This window comes from Cyrtonyx montezumae, unplaced genomic scaffold (assembly GCF_038088225.1).
Source record: "Cyrtonyx montezumae isolate F1298 unplaced genomic scaffold, pur_monq_1.0 scaffold_3, whole genome shotgun sequence".
NCBI classification, from domain to species: domain Eukaryota; kingdom Metazoa; phylum Chordata; class Aves; order Galliformes; family Odontophoridae; genus Cyrtonyx; species Cyrtonyx montezumae.
Window position 1 is genome coordinate 115306848 of NW_027072034.1, and position 17893 is coordinate 115324740.

Here is a 17893-nt window from a genome sequence, read left to right on the forward strand (position 1 = left end):
CGTGTGCGCTGGTGTCTCAGCAGGTCTATGACATGCTGCTTCAGAACAGGAACAAACAAAGCAGTGAGAAACAAATGAACAACAACAACAAAAAAGTGTGTTCATTTGAATCGTTTCAAAGTTTTCCGATCCAACCTAAAGTAAAAACCTTTCGACTGAGTGCCCACACCAACTGCCAGTGTAAGCAGGATGACTCTCAAGGATAAGAAAACGTAGGTGTTTCTTATATCCAGGAGCCAGGATAATGCCTCACTGCCTCACAGTAAGAAGTCATATCAGGTGTTTAAGTGGATGGAGCAGGGAGGATCCTTTGAATTTGACTCAAGTCAGAACAGGATTAGGACTTTAAGGCCACATGTGCCGAAAAAAAGCACAAAACTGATGCAAATAGAACCACCAAAACTGCCAGAAGTGCTTTGAAGATCTGCAGCTGTCAGCAGAGACCCACTTCTATCTTGTAACAAACATATTAACCTTTAAAGTGCTGTCTCATCAATTCTGGTACAAATTCCCCTCTCACCACCAGTGTGCACATTGCACTCATGCTATACCAGTTGCCAGTGAGGATGCAGAGCTCGCTCGTGGTTTGATTTCACCCTCCCTCCATTTTTACCTTATTAAAAACAGATATCCAGCTCCTGTAAAGAGGCCAGATTTTGTTTCAAAGGTGGTTAAGCTCCCAGAGCCTCTTCTTGTTCTCAGTGGGAGATGAACACTTCAGAAAATGCCAGATATCCAGTTAGTGTGAGGGACTCTGTTGGAAATATGATCATTAGCATTTTGAAGGGTGGTACGTGCCCACTCGCTATCACTGCCCGTTGCAGTTCATTTTGCACACAGAAAAAGCTCAATCGTATATTTTATCAGCAGAATGCAAACTGGCTGCCTCTCAAGAGCACGTTTGTGCTAAAGCACCTGCTTAACAACATATTTAGATAAAGGACCTTTATGGTATTTTGTGGTTGCTACTATAATAACACCCACACCATTCTTTACACTCTTGATTATGTTTATCCCCACGCTGCCCCTTCAGGGCAGTGCTATCGCCTACATCTTGCAGATAAGGAGTTGAAACAAGGAGCTGAATTAATCTGGGTCAACATAGGAAGTCCGCATTAAATTGGAAACAAACCCAGGACTCTGCTTAGCACTTGCAAAAGGATATAGATTCTTTACACCGAGTAACTAGAAAATGCTGAAACTATAAATTTATATTCTGAAATAGAAAAAAAAAACACACTTTGATCTCATTTGTTCTTTTTAAGGAATGTATTGATAGTTATTGCCATGAATTGCAGACTGCATTCTAAATGGAGCCCTAACACAAGGCATACATGCAGAAACCAAAAGGCACATGGACTAAGATACCAGCAGCAACATTTAGCTTATTAAATTTTTAATACAACTTAATATTTAATGTGTATAAATACATATAAAATAATGAGATATATAGTACATACTATATAATAATTATAGGTATATTTTTAACTACTTAGCATTATTATTTGGTAAATGAAACTAAAAACAAAGCTGCTATCCATATTACTTTAGATATATATCAGCAGGAAAGTCCACTTGAAAAAGCAAACATGTAAGTTCTATAGAGTTAATGACACATTTCGTTGTTTTGTTGGTTTTTTTTATCCTATTTATCCCTAATGCCTTTAAGACACTAGTCCTATGACTAGTGTCCTAGGCATTCCTTAATCTTCCAAAAGTAAATTTGCTTGTAAGTAATTCTCAAAGAAATTCTTACAAGATTGGATTGCAAGTCCAGATCAAGACTAGAAACTATCGTTGTGATTTCCAGATGACACAAAGCTGGGAGGAGTGGCTGACACACCAGTAGGCTGCGCTGCCTTTCAGTGAGACCTGGACCAGATGGAGAGTTGGGCAGAGAGGAGCCTGATGAGGTTCAATCAGAGCAAGTGCAGAGTCCTACACCTGTGGGAGAATAACCGCATACATCAGTACAGGTGAGGGGCTGATGTACTTGGAAAGGAGCTCTGTGGAGAAGGATCTGGGTGTCTCGGTGGGCAACAAGCCAGCAGTGTGCACTAGTGGCCCAGAAGCCCAATGGTATCCTGGGTGTACTACGAAGAGTGTGGCCAGCAGGTCGAGGGAGTGGTCTTTCCCCTTTCCTCTGCCCTGCTGAGGCCATGTGGGGAGTGCTGTGTCCAGGTCTGGGCACCTCGGTTCAAGAAGCACAGGGAACTTCTAGAGAGAGCCCAGTGGAATGTCACTGAGATGGTGAGGGACCTGGAGCATTTCTCTCATGAGGAATGGCTGAGAGTCTGGGACCATTCAGCCTGGGGAAGAGAAAGCTGAGGGGGGGATCTTATCAATGCTGATAAGCACCTATTGGACAGGAGCCAAGTGGAGAGGTGACCACAGTGCTACTGCCACTCCCTCCCCTCTCTTTTCCCCTTCTCCTGGTACCACTGTTTCCCAGTATTTTCAAGCAGGCATTTTGGACTAGATAATCTCCAGGAGTCCCATCCAACCCTGACGATTCCCTCATTCTGAGATTTAGGTAATGAACGTTTATTTTTTCCTCATATGAATGAAGTAAGCTGATATTAGGAGTTCTGTTGCATTCTTCAGAAAGTCTTTCAATCATAATTTATCCAAGTGTTCATCCCCTCTTTCAACTTTCTACGCTTCCATCCACCTTATCAGTCCTCCTAGAACGAGAACCTATCAGGCTTTAAGGATGCCGTTACCATTGCTGTAGGGTTTCCTGATCAAGGAGCTGTCCTTACAGAGTCTGTGTAACTAAGGCCCGACCCTGGAAACATTTCTGCAGTTATGAAGTTCTTCAAAAGCGTTTGCAGAATTTAGCCCTTTTCACTCTCACTCCTCTGTTTCAAAGAACATTTCCTCCCTCCTACTCCATCTGTTGTTTCCAATTGTGACCATACCTATGGGGGTTTCCGTTTGCCCTGTGTCGATTACTTGTCTACAAATATTTTTCTCACCTGAACCACTTTTCTACAGGGCATTTCTCTATCCCATGTTTGTCATGATTCCATAGAACATTTATTACGTTGCTATTCACCAGCATGAGATCCATGCTCCATGTGAGTTCATCAGCGATAGCACAGCAACTTCCTAGACATCCTGCTATGCCTAAGGTCCAATTCTTAAATCCAATTTTCTCCACTTCAAGGCTGGCTGTCACAGCTTCAATTTGAGACTAATTGTAGCTCAATTTTAGAATCTGTTACTCCCAGCAATTTTTGCAAGATTGGTCTAATAAAGGCAATTTTTCAAGGGCAAGTTGGTGCAGTTCTCTGTTTCTCTGTCAGGCTCACAGGCAAAATATCTGCATTCAGTACACACAAATAGGATCTGAAATTCCAGAATGGCTCTATCCTTCTCAAGGAGTGAGATCTTAGTTATACCCTTGTGATACTGCCTTTTTTCCCTACAGAAGCAACACTAGTACACTAATAATGCTAATATTGCTAATAATGTCATCAGCAGACTTGTATTCTGCTCCTCCCTCTACTATGAAAATGCTCTGTGAAGTCAGCTCTTCACTCACTACACTTCCCTTCACTTCCCAAATTCAGGTGATGTGGATACTTTCATATATGGCCATCAGTGCTTCAGGAAAGAGTCAGGACTTCTGCGATACCAAGAACTTGTAGAGAAAGACAGAATAGAGCATTTAAATATTTCCATCCCAATGAACTTGTACTAACATTAGCTATTTCTCCTGTAACTTCTGTCACCTACCTTTTCTGCTCTGTCTTCCAGACATCATGTGTGACTGGCTAATCATCCTTATCATCCTGAATATCAGTAGTAAGTTCATGGATAAGACATTCCAGGCAGTTTTAGTTCTGGCTTTGTCATAGGGGACCATCCCAGCCCAGTTAGCTCCAGGACCAGCAGCTGCTGTGGCCATCACATCACTTGGGATTAAAGCAGACCAAGACAGAAGGAATGGTCCTTCTTACTCCACTTGGGAGGAAAGCAAAAGCTGCAGGGAAGCAATTCCCATGCAGTGTGAGTGGATGCTGAGTTAGATTTATTTAGGCAAGTAGCAATGCACTTTTGCTGCCCTAACAGGCATCTAACTCCTACATCAGATACAAATTTACAGACTGGGGGTGGTGAGGGTGGTATTGATTGCTTCTTCTGAGACTTAGGAAGAAATCAGTGCTGGAAAGTCAGGCTTACTAAAGAGATCCCCATAAAGAAAATGATGGAGAACTTGTTGTTTCTATACCCTTTAGGCACTTGGGATTTTTGTGGGCTCCCTGGGCCAGTCCTACTTGTAATGGAAACAGTAATGAAAAACAGAGAACCTCACAGTGAATGGATGTAAAAAATGAACTCAAGCCTGAAAATGAACACATTTTTGCCCTCTTCCCTATGCAGAGCTCTGCAGGGACAGGGACAGGAATTCCCCTTCATTGAGCGGCTTCCCACATCACAGCACACTGGGTGGCCTGTTGCTCATCTGCCATTTCCTCCTCCTTTGTAACAGCAGTGCAGCAGAGTCGCACTCAGGCTCCTCGGCAGCATGGTCCAACCCCCATGGTGTAGCATCATCCAGGCTGCCCTGCCCTCATGGTGCAGCAGTGGCATATAGCAAGCAGTGAGAAGACCTCTAAAGATGTTTAACAAGGCCAAGTGAAAGGCACTGCACTTGGGTTGAGGCAATCTCAGATATGAATACAGACTGGGAGAAGAATTAATTGAAAGCAGCCCTGTAGAAAAAGGCTTGGGAGTCCAGATGGACAAAAAGTCGCACATGAGCAGCAGGGTGCACTTGCAGCCCAGAAGGCCAACAGTATCCTGGGCTGCATCAGCAAGGAGAGGAAGGGGATTGTCCCCCTCTCTTCTGCTCTTGTGAGGCCTCATCTGGAGTACTGATCCAGGCGTGAGTCCTCAGCTCAAGAAGGATGTGGAGCTGTTGTGTTGGGTCCAGAGGAGGGCCATGAGGATGCTCAGAGCACCTCTCCTATGAAGACAGGCTATAGGAGCTGGCTTTATTCAGCCTAGAGAGGGCTGCAGGGAGACCTCATTGAGGCTTTCCAGTACTTGAAGAGATATTACAGGCAGGAGGGGGACCAACTTTTTTTTACACACATGGGTAGTGATAGAACAAGGAGGAATGGCTTTGAACTAAAAGAAGAGAAATTTAGGTAAGAAGTTAAGGGAAAATTTTTCCCTCAGAGGGCGGGGAGCCGCTGGTACAGGCTGCCCCGAGAAGCGCGGTTGTAGCGCCACCTGGCGGCGCGCTGGGGCGCCGCGCTTTGGCCCGCCCTGTCCCGTCAGCGGCGGCCTGAAGGCTGCACTGATGGCCCCAGTTCCCTCAGCTGCTTCCCCGTAAGACTTGTGCTCCAGAACCCTCACAGCCGTGCATAAAAAAGGAATTCATGGGTAGTCCCTGTAATTTTGAAGTAAATACAATATTGTATTACTAATTTAAAAGTGACTCCCCACATAGCTTTTGTTTTGAAGTTATGATAACAGATGGAGTTGTGTGGTGGCAGGTTGGAAATTCTTCCTTACCCCAGACATTACAAATACTTTGAAAATGATTTCTTCTCTTCATTTTTCCCAGGGGACCACTGCAGGGAACAGGAAACATAGTGTAACATCAGGAATGTCTCCAGTTTATGCTATGGCCACAGTGAACTTGGGCTTGGAGCAGATGAATGAACTTTGCCCATAAGCCACATTCAGAACAGAGTAGCATAGGGGAATTAGCAGTTGAGAGCTGATATATAAGGGCTTCAGGATGTTGGAGGTAAAGAGGGAGAAGTCTGTAACAGCATTTTTCTCTCCCAGGCAAATAGGCACACCTTTGAGAGAAAGGAAGCCTTCGTGAACAGAATATTCTCCAAATCACATTATCATACAGAGAGGCACACTTTCAACAAAATGCCATTCTTGAACAATTTGCAGCTCCCACCTTTACCTTTCATCAAGGGGGAAAGAGGGTTTATAATGTGGACATTTTCTACTGAGAAAAACAGATGAGTTCTTTTCCCTCAACAGAAAGAGAGAATTGTCACTGAGATGGATGCGTGACAAGTTACAAAGATGAAAACTGGAAGTTATTCCCAAGACTGTTGTTTCTCGTTAGAGAAGACTTCCTTCACAGGGAGGCAGAGCAAAAGTCCAAGCGATGGTGGGCATCCCCACATTTCTCTAGGGATGTTTTTGTACATAGAGTTCATGAATACGGAGTTGGGAAGGACCAGATCCTCTCAGGAATGAAGTAGGTTTAACCTATTCTTGACAGTTTCCTAGCTGTTTCATAGAATGGCTTGAGTTAAATGGGACCTTAAAGCCCATCCAAAAAGCCCATCCATTTCCATCCCCCGGCTGCAGGCAGGGCTGCCATGGGCCCCATCCAACCTGGCCTTGAGCACCTACAAGGATGGAGCATCCACAGCTTCTCTGGGCAGCCTGTGCCTCACAACCCTTCAAGTAAAACTTCCCCCCTAACATAAAACCTAATCTTCCTCATAATCTCCCTAAATCTCTCACGTTTTAGTTTAAAGCCATACCCCTTTGTCCTGTCACTATTACACTGTGGAAATGTTGATCTCCCTTCTGTTTATGAGTACCTCTCAAGCACTTGAAAGCTAATTATTCTGAGATCTCCCTGGAGCCTTCTCTTCCCCAGGCTGAACAAGCCCAACTCCCTCAGCCTTTCTTCATAAGAGGTGCTCCTGCCCCCTGAGCATCCTCATGGCTCTTTTCTGAACCTGCTCCAGCAGCTCCATAATCCTTCTTGAGCTGGGACTCCAGGCCTGAAGTGCCTAAAGACTGTTTCCAGCACTGGAGATACTAGTCTTCCTGGATAATCCATCCTGGTGCCTCACTACCCCTGCAAGGCCAAGTATTCCCATATGCCTAAGCACGATTTCTAGGACAGAGGTAAGTGCACATATGTGGTTCTTACATCCAGAAGGGCCACTGGATATCTCAAAACTCCAAATATTCAGATTGTTCAAACTGCTGTTGGACAACATACAAAGAATGGAACAAGTCAGAAGCTGTAAGGATGTCAGACATATGCCATACCTGTTCCTATATTGTTCTGTTGGCACTGCAAAGAACTTTAATGCAAGACAAAAAAAAATTGTCTTGTTTTACCTGGTGTAATCCATTTTAAGGAGGAGATTATACAATTTTCACAAGGCTATGCACTATCATACCAGCAATCAAAGTAGCTTCCTATAACACCAAAAGGGGAAAAACAACAACAACACAGTTCTGTATGCTTCTTTGCTTTTATACAGACTTATTTTTCTTGTCTAGGAACAGGTGTGGGAGTGAATCCTGTTATAACATGTGAAAATCTCTACAGCTTCTCAGTTTAAACTCTAAACTGATTATTCTCTGAGGCTGCATCATTAGCTGAAACAGCAGCCATGCAGGAAAGGTAAACTGTTTGGCTGGCCGAGGCTTGCATGATCGAATAATTAATCAGCCTTGAAGGCAAAATTAGGTTTCAGGAACCCTGCTTCTTTGGGATTAGATTTTGGAGTAGAAAAGGTCAGACTGAGCTACCAGCTCTAATAACTCACAATGCTTTCTTCTGCCATTCTTATTTAATTTGGAACAAGAAAAATAAGCTTCCATCTAGAGCAAGGTAAAGGACTTTTTCTTGTTAAGGCAAAAATGCTGACGTATGTACTTAAACTCTCAGTTACTACTTATGGCTTGGTCTCAGCTCGGTGTCAAGCAGATATTCCCTGGCAATACAAAATCCCCCCTTGCCAATGGTATATTTACTAGATTATTTTTTTTAAGAGAATCACCAGGCTGGGTGGTCAGGACTCACTGGTGTGCCATTTACCACACTACTTCCACAGAGATGCGATTGTGAAGCTCCAACTGCTGCTGAAAGATGAACAGACTTGTCTCACATGAAAGAGGAATTAATCCTTTTGTGATATTTAGGATCTGGAGGGTGTGTTGAGCTGTAAAGCACTGGACACATCCCTTTGGAGATGACAAGCTGTGCGTGTGGTAGAGTAAACCCGTTCTCCACAAAGCATGCTCATACAATTCAGACCTCTATGCTTCCTTGAGATGCCACTCTTTAATGATGTCTTAGACAGATGTAGAGTGCAGAGTCTGTTAAACATGGTAATTAAGTCCAGCTTCAAATGCTCTCAACTATTTTGGAAACAAAAGGATGAATGGAAGAAAACCCTCAGCACGCAGACTCACCAGGGCTTTTCCCTTTGCTCAGGTGACACCTTCCATCTCTTCCCAACACAGCTTCATCACCATTATCTGTAAGTGGCTGATACCATTCCTGACACAACTATAGTGTTCTTGCTTCAGAGCTGTAGCTTCTCACCATGACCTCTATTAACAAATAATATTTGTCATTTCTTGCAGCACTTAAAAGCTAAATAGACAAGACAAGATGAGGTATGGGGTCAAGATGAGATGACGCTCTGCACAGCAGGGGTCCAGGATATTACTGGTAAATACACAACAGGAATAAGCACTTCTTGCCTTTACAGCTGTCTGTATCACCTTTAAGGTACTCCCCCAAAAAAGTTTGTGTGCAGTGAGCAAGACAGTGAGCTACAGTACAGAGCACGTGAATTCTCTGAGTGGCTGTACTTCAACTATACAAGGAGTGAGGTAGCCCATCTCTCATTCAGCATGACTGCAGACACTGCATGGGACACGAGTGCAGATTCACAGCCTGGCTTTCCTGTATGTTGACTCCACAAAGAAACCACAAAGAAACAAGTCCCAGAGAGCACAGCTGCTGGCATGGGGGCCCAGCCAACCCAGAACACAGCGCCCAGAGCTTGTGTGGACAATCAAGTAGATCTGTGGCCCAGTACATCCATCCTTTCTGTTTCCTGATCCTCAAAGGGTCCCTCATTCTTTGTTTGACTTGTCAGTCCCTTGAGATACACACCAACAATTAAGAAGAGCAAGCTGGAGTGTAAGGAAAACACTTCTACCCTGCAGGTTAGAAATGCTCCAGCTAAATAGCAGGCTTCTGTACATCACGTACACAGGGCAGCAGTAAAACTGAATGTAATTCACATTTGCCACCAGCACCAACCTTACTTCTCACTGGCACTTTCAGTCCTCTCCTTTCCTGAGTAAAGAAATCCTTCCAGTTTGTTTGTTTTCTAAACAAAAAAATAAAAACTAGGGGGAGAGTGTTTCTATGCTCTCTATTCACTCTCAGTTGTTTACAGATATACTGCTGGGACAGCAAAGTCTAGCTTTAGTGACTGGTTGCACTGTGAAACTTTCCGAAGACAGATATGTTTTGCCAAAAATAACTTCTCTGTACCAAATTAATTTCCATAGTGAATATACAAGGGGGAGTAGAAATTTTAGGAGTACGCTTAAGAAATAAGTATGCCTTACACACTTTCAATGGCAGGCTCTGGACATGTTCTGGAAGATTTCTTTTCGGTTGACTCACCCATGTGCTTGAAGAGAATACAAGACCATAGCAATAACCAGAACACTGTTGCCATCATTTTTGAACTTGGAGAATGACAAGCAGGTTGTGTCTTACCAGGAAACACCTCCGAGATTATATGAACGTGGCATATGCACACACAGCTCAACAAGACATTTGGTGTCAGCAAGCACTCAGCTACCACTTCTCACAATTTAAAATTCCAGCCAACGTCACTGCCTTAATTCATCCACCTGCAGTAATGCTAGGAGCCCACATCAGGACCTTTCTGCTTCCTCTAGCTCTCAGTATTCATCTTCAACAACTTTCACTGTGTTTATGTGTAATTGAGAGCCAGGTTGTTAGCTGTGACCTTCTAGTTCCTTTCAAAGATGTTTGGGGCTGGTTACTGTATAAAAAGACTCGGTGATCCTTCTATGACTGTGAAAAATAAGGTCATCTTGGAAAGACCTCATAGCTGGACCAAATTTAGCCATACCTCTGCCCTGTTGAAACGAGTCCACATCCATACAGAGATCTTGAAGTCACCCACCAGCCTAAGGAAGTGCAGGAAGGTCACTTCTCTGTCCTCCTCTGCTGACATGGCCACAGAAAACCACTCCTCCTCTGAAAGGAGCTACAGAAGCAGAGGATGGCATGGCAGTATGTCAAAGACAACGTTTTCCCAATGATTTTTATGAGCCTCTGTAAGAAGGAAATTAGAAACTGATGTCCATACCCTCTCCCATTTATAAATGTGTCCATAATGCGTATGTTGTGCTGTAGGTTAATGATGCAGTTCTCATACAAGATTAACTGCTGCTTCAGATAGCTATCAATTTTTTATGATTGCAAGAACATTTCCCTACTAAAAAAGAATGTTACACTCCCCACGGGACAGGCTATGTTCAGCATCAGTCAGGTGTGTATGGTGAGAAGATGAGGATTAAAAAAACAAGACAAAGAAAGAAAGCAAAATACACAAGCTAGATCCCCAGCAACCACATTAGGGAACGCTGTCCCTTCTGAGCATCCTGAGTAAGGTTAATTAAGCAGACGTGAGAACATACTACTGACCCTGCTGATAGACTGATGCTGCTATAAGCATCAATTCCCAATTCCAAGACAACAGCTGCACAAGGCCAGCACAGGTATCCTCCTATCTTAAGAGCCTGGGACATGGTTCTCATCTGAGGCAGTCAGTCCAGAGATTACTTCATGCTATAGTTAAGTGTTTTTATTTTCTTAATTTAAGCAAGCATATCTTTTATTTGGGACCAGTCCCAAGAGACTGCCTATAGCAGCATTAGTAGACAAGGAGTCACTTCATCCGTCTGTCCATCTTAAGATGCCTAAGAAAAGAGGGGAGAATCATCTTGAGGAAGTGCCTTCCTCTCACCCTCTCTCTTTCCCCATCAACTGTAGAAGAAAGCCTGATACTCAGCCTAAATTAGAAACACACACTTTTAGATGTCTGAGGGAAGAGGAGATTAATCCTTACCTGACATACAAGTCCAGTAATTTTGATCAGGTACAACTGGTGAGGTTGAAAGTGTCCCAGTTACCCTCTTTAATGATAATTCATGTTTTAACCTGGTTGACAGAACCATTATCTCTCATTCTGAACACTTTCAGAAGTCCAAGCTAAAAGACTGCAGTGTCATTGAAACTCTCCTTTGATTCAGTTTTTGGCTGGCTTTTGCTTGCGTATTCATTTTGACTTGTAGAGAAATAAGCTACACCTACACAGAGAATCTTGCATCCTAATAACTACATCTTTGTTTTAGTTGAACAAAATTAGTCTAGTTTAAAAAATATATATAGAGAGAAATCAGACCTCGTATCAGTAAACAAGATGCTGTATTGACATTACCATAACTGTAGCTGAGACTTAAATCATAAAATGGGACAGGAAAACATTCATTGTGAATACTACCACACTAAATAGGCTCCTAATTAACATGTAATCCAGCTACTTTTAAGAACTGCTCTGTTTTGTTTTTTTGCTATTGACAGTAGCTGAGTAACTTAAAGAGTTCATGCTTCAGTTCATGCTTACCCACATTTATTTTACCCAAACTCATCTCCATATTTGGAGTTCACAGCTGAAAGCCCAGGCTTCAACTATGTTAAAATCCTGGTGGGCATCTGCCATTTTTCCACAGACATAATTACAGCTACAGTTGTTCTTCTCCATTTGCAAGATGTTGAAGAAAGCACTTCCGGGTTTGCTTGGTTGCAAGGATGTAGGATGGAGTGCCCAGATGGGACTCCTTAATTACAGATCTGCCTTTTGCTAGTGTAACACAATGGAAAGCACAGCAATGGCAGCAGAGCAGTAAAGTCCCGGGCTGCAGCAAATGAGGATTTGCTTAAATGCAACAGCCAGGAGCACAGAAACAAAGGAAAGAAGCTGCTTACCTTCAGAAGGCCTCAGGTACAAAGGGATCCCCAACAAAATACCCTCTCCTCTACTGCCAACCCTTAAATGAGGTCTGGGAAAGGGTGAATCCTGGCTCCACCCCTTCAGGTCACTCAGGTGCACTGTATGCGCCTGAGCTCCCCTGGGTTGGCCCTGCCTTCCCACCAGGTGCTCAATCACTGCTTCAAGCCATGACTTAGCATTTCTGCTACAGCTACAAAGCACGATGACCACTATTGAGATTACCTTTCTGCTTCAGTATCTTTATGGTGAAATACCACTGGGTTTCATTCCAATCCTCTAAAGCAATTTCAACACATTTCTTGATAAATCAAGGATGTGCTTCTAATTATATTACATAGAAAATGTTATTTTCTATGTAACAAACTCAATTAGAATCTTTTCTATTAAGCCTATGTTCGTGGAATATAGATAAAAGTAAGCTGACATCTACTGGTACTGCATCCATTAAAAAAACAACTTATGAGGAAGGGAAGTATTCCAGTTTTTACTACAAATATGCTGTGCCTCCTAACTTTCTTTGAGAAATACTGTAAATCTTGTGAGCATGCATATGTAACTAACCTGAGCTGCTGCAGAACATTTATTCACAGAGCAGACTATAACTCAAAAGGGCTAGATTTGGCACATCAGAAGCATTTACAGCAAGCTACATATATTTCAAGGAGCAACCATATAGTTTACCTCCCTTTTAATAAAAACCCACTGGTCTGATCTATTCACTAGAAGCATTACCACTACTGTTACCTATACCTTCTGTGTTTTGGAAGAGCTGACCTACAAATCAGCCACCTGCTGGATACTTGTCACTGCCCACAGCACAGCCTCACAATGCCAACACAAGGACCAGCTGAGAGGCCACTCTCCCAGACCTCAGTGGTCATTTGTTAGGAGAAGAGCAATCACTACATTTTAAAGAGCTTAAAGCCTTGATAAAGTAATATTTAAATGCAGGAAGGGTGCCAAAATGATAAGTAGTGGGACTGAGGCTCTCCATTCATATGCAGAACAGGTATAGAACAAGCTGTAGCAACGCAAGCCTCGGTTCATCTATATCTGTAGCCTTGCCATCTCTAGAGTGTGGCAGCTCTCTCTCCCCAGTGCTCTGACATAACATTCATATTTTCTTCTCTTGCAGCACAATGGATATAAAATGTGATTAATTTCAAGCTCGCTTGTCTACTGCATATGTATAAAAGGTTGGGCACTTTTGTCCCTTTGTTCTGATGCACAGTGCTGCTTGGAAATGCCACTGACTATCCACAAGCTTATAAGAATAAAAGAAAAAGCCAAACACATACACATATATACACACACTCAAAAAAACCTGATGTAAAATAAAGATGTGCAAGTTCACAACTCCTGAAGCTGCTCCATTCCACCAGCCTGGGTGTCACTCCTGAATACAGATGAGATGTGCCACTTTCTTGTTTGCCCAATAAATACAGACAAATGCACAATACAGGACACTAAGACTGTAAAATAAATTAGATCAAGTTGAAGGCTGTATACGTATATATCACACGAGACACAGGGCACTTACACGGGTAAATTTCATGTTCCCTAATTCTCCCACAAGGTACTCATTTCACCAGCTATTGTGTGCAAAAAAATGGTTACAGCACAGAGGGAAGTGGGGAATAGTTCGTACATTCACCGTGTGATCACTGCCAATAGAGCAGTCAATGAAAACAAATGCATTTTCCCTCAAGTATCAGAGTAAGAGGCTACATATCAGAAGTATCTGACTTCATCTTATGAGAAGAAAATGTATTTTTAAAGAAATTAGCATCAGGAGGCATGAAAGCAAAACAGAATAACTTTACAGTCATGTCAAGAGAAAAGCAGAAGGCTCAGATGAGAATGTCTGTCATCCCACAGTGACTGCTTTTTGTACCAGCAAAGAAACATGGAAAATGTGTCTTACTTCTTTGTTGTAACTTTAATTATTTTTTCTCCAGTCTATGTTTTACAGAATCATAGAATGGTTGGGTTGGAATGGACCTCTGGAGATCATCTAGTCCAACCTCGTGCTAAATCACATTCCCTACAGGAGGCTACATAGGAAAAACAGGCTATAAATACAAAATTTTGGCTGCATACTTTTTGCTAGAGGATCTTGGCAAGTTAATATTCCAGAAGCCTGTAACTTGAATGGTGAAGGCATGATGACATTTAGTCCTAGAGAAGTTTGCCCTTCTCTGATGAGCCTCTGCTCTTCTTCCCAGATTGGAGTACAGCATGCTTAGCCAAGGAAAGGCTGGGAATTGTAAGTTTAAGGTTGGAAAGGGAGAAGATGACAGCTTGATTGAAGGGTCTTTATAACAGTTTGGCTGTTCTGAATTCTAAACAGAGAGAAAATTAATGAGACAGAACTGTCCTTGAACATTTAAATTATCCTAAAATTGTTAATGCTCAATCACTGAACGCCACAGAAGAAACAGAAGGCAAGCTCCTGTACTCACCTTAATATAGCAAGACCTAATCCATCTTTCTTTCAAACAAGCATGTTAAACTTGTGATGGAGCTTGTTGAGCCAGGAGGGTGATGAGAAGAGCAGCAGGAAGTTTGCAGAGTCACAGCCACACACTTGGTTCTTCCAGGTGGAGCAGGAAAGGTCACAGCCATGGTTTTTATCACCAGCTCATCATTTCTCCCCGTCACAAAGGTTTTCAGCAAGTATGGGTCTGTTTGCAAGAGGCTTCTGTGCTTCAGACCTAGATGGTTTTTAATAGGGTGAGAGCAAGCCAGGTCACACAGTGGTCACTCTGGGGTGATCTCATGTGCCTCTGAATCCCAGGGACTTTACTACCCATGCAGGAAACAAAAACACAAACTAATTCATATTTAGAATATTTTCTGACAGATTAACATGTCTTTAAAAGTGTTTACATAACATATTTTGAAAAGAAAAGTTACATTTAACATTTCTATACAGTAGTGTGTAATGAATCTTGATTGATGCCAACCTAATGCCTTAATGTATGCAAATAGCTTTATGTACCCATGGGCTTTCTTCTGCCTGATTTGGAGGAGCAACTGAAGAACACGCTTGCAACAGATAAAAGAGGGAAGATCTTGATGCTTTTTCCTCCTTACCCTAACCTTAAAGTTCTCCTTGCTAGGATTCAGCATGGCAGCTTTCAGCTTCAGTGAAAACTGGAATTACTGCAATTAGCATTTACCTTGAGCTTAGTCTTCTGTGAGTTGCCTCATCATCATATTTTACAGTGCTGGGACAGGTCTGTATGAGGCGGGACAAGACAGCAGTGCTGAGACACCAAGTCCAGGCCTAAGCAGCCTCAGAGTTTAGGGGAAAGATGTTCATCTGAGCAACAACCCAACTCTGTTTCCAGTTACACCTAGAAAGACAACAGGCAGTGCGGATAGCTGTGTGTCCCAGATAAGTGTTAGACAGCCTTTTTAAGGTCTAATTGATGTAAATCCTTTTGAACCTTGCCCTGTAACAGGAGGCGAGGCAGAGAGAAGCTGAGGAGGAGGACAGGGTCTCACTGCAGCTGCTTCGTGCCCATGACTCACAGGATCAGGAAGAGCTCTCCACCTCTACAGGCCAGCTGAGGTAACATTCAGCGTCAGAGGTGGGCTTTCATCTTTGTCACCGTTCTGTATTTATCACCAACACCCCCTGCAGCCTCAGAGCTAATTACACTTCTTTTCTTCACAAACTAAATGGAAAACACACGAGCTCGGAAGATAACCACGGAGCAATTAAACACGCGCTTGTCAACGTGTCACGAGTAGCGTGTTGTTACAGCTGAAATGAAAACACAAAATGCCTTCTGATTGAACTTCAGAATAATTAGCACATTGCAGCGCACAGCCATGACAAGTACCTGTCAACAGTTATCAGCTCAGCAATGAGATTTTTCACTGTGAATAATGATGTCATTTTCCACTTTTGAATAGCAACTGCTTTTTTTCTTTTGAAAAAAATCAGCATTGTTCAAACAGATGTAAACATATCCTCCATAAAACAAGACTTCATTCTTCTCAGTTAACGCTCACACAGAACTATTTCATAGGTTTTGTAACCATATCTCTTAATTCCATATGCAAAAGCAAACAATGCTCTCAATCCACGTCACTCCTTAAGGGAGAGGGTGCTGCCTGTGCAATGCTGTCGTCCTCAGCCAATGCCCATATCTCACAGAATGATTTGTCTTTATGTCAGGCTGCAAATCATGAATGCTCTGGACTTGTAAGCTGGTGATTTTTTGTAGGACCCATAAAATGCAAAAAAAAAAAAAAACCCACAAAAAAAAACCCCACCACCTCCACCACCAACAAAAAAAAAAAACAACAACTCATGCTGTAAGGTTTCATTAAGTTCTAAACTGCTCTACTGGTCTGTTTTCTGTAAACAAGTGGGTTATTAATAGATATGTTTTAAAATGCATGTTGAGTTGCACATACTGACAAGTACAGTCTCACCCTTTTTGGGTGACTGTACAATTTTATGCTTGCTATGACTTTAATTAACAAGTCCAAGGAGTTAATATATTTCTGTCTTTAGAGTCTGTTAAAGGGAAGAAGTGCCTCCTACTAGCAACAACATACTGACAGTCCTGTAAAGACAAGCTATGAAAGAAAGGCCAGAAAAAAATCTGCTTAGGATCAACCACAGGTATTGACAGTAGGGCAGGAGCCAGATCTCCTACCTGATGTAGCTGAGATCAAAATCAGTGTGTTGATTTGCCCAGCTGAGGATGTGGTTTTCCCGTTCTCAGCACACCACAGCCTTCCTCTCTTCCAGCTCTGCCTGTGCTCTGTAAAAAAAACCAAACATGTATCAGCACAGCAAAGTACCACAAAGAGATATTTAACTGAGCTTTGAGAGCCCTGAGTTTGGGCAGCTGCTAATGGTACAGCCAAGCCAGTGGAACCCCCTGCCCAAGATGGGAAGGGTAATTTAGAGGGAGCTTGAGTATTTCCGCCTCAGCACACTGTTGTGACGTATGGTTTTGCCTTATGTGAGAGGTAAATCGATTCCTGTAGCCATTCCTAACTTGGCTTCTGTGCCCACCAGAATGACAGCTGCTATTGCCAGCTGGATCTAGCTTGGAGCCTTCAAACAAAAGCTCTCAATTCCCATTAACAGGATTGAGCAGCTGATCCTTGGGGATGCCTCATCCCCGCATGGAGCACAGAAACCTACCTCCATAAAAATAAGTTTAATTACAACACACCAATTCTGCCGAGACTTCATATCCCATTGGGATTGGATGGGCTTTAAGCCATTTACAATGTAGGAATCTACCTTAAGTGGCAGTGGGGGCTTCTGCTATCACCTGTGAAGACACCGGTACCTCCAGGTGGCAATATATCTCACCTGCCTTAGCCCCTCGTATCTGACACTTCCAAATTGTGCACAAAGCCCAAAGATGACCAAGAAATTTGGACCGTGACTGGTATCGCTATACGCCAAGCTCAGCTTGGGTATACTGGCATATAGTAGTATATAGCTTTCAATTCTTACTTGCCTCAGCATGAGAAGCCCCTCTCCTCAGTGCACAAGTTCTGTAGCACTAGAGCCATGGAAAGAAAAAGAAAGAAAAAGCAGCTTTGCTGTTGAAAACTTGAGTCTCAGGGGGACTTCCTGCCAAATTGCATCCAGAGGGCTGCAGAAATAGTGAAGGGTCTGGAAGTCAAGACACGTGAGAAGCAGCTGAGGGCCCTGGTTTGCTCAGCCCAGAGCAGAGGAGCTGTGGGGAACCCTCATGGCAGCTGCAGCTAGGGACTGGACTCCACGATCCTTGTTGTCCCTTCCAACTCAGGATGTTCTGTGATTCCATAAGGCACCAGCAAGTGCAGAAGATAACTAAGCTTGCGGCTGCCAGCACTAATCATCCTCCGGGGACAATTACTATAATCCTTCTGTGTCCACAGTGGTTGATGTAGCAGCCAGGGCAGACCCATGAGGACCTCAGCGCTGACCCTGACAGGATCTGATGTCCCATCCCCAAAACAAGATAATGTAAAGGCTATAAAATGATATACATGTAAAAATT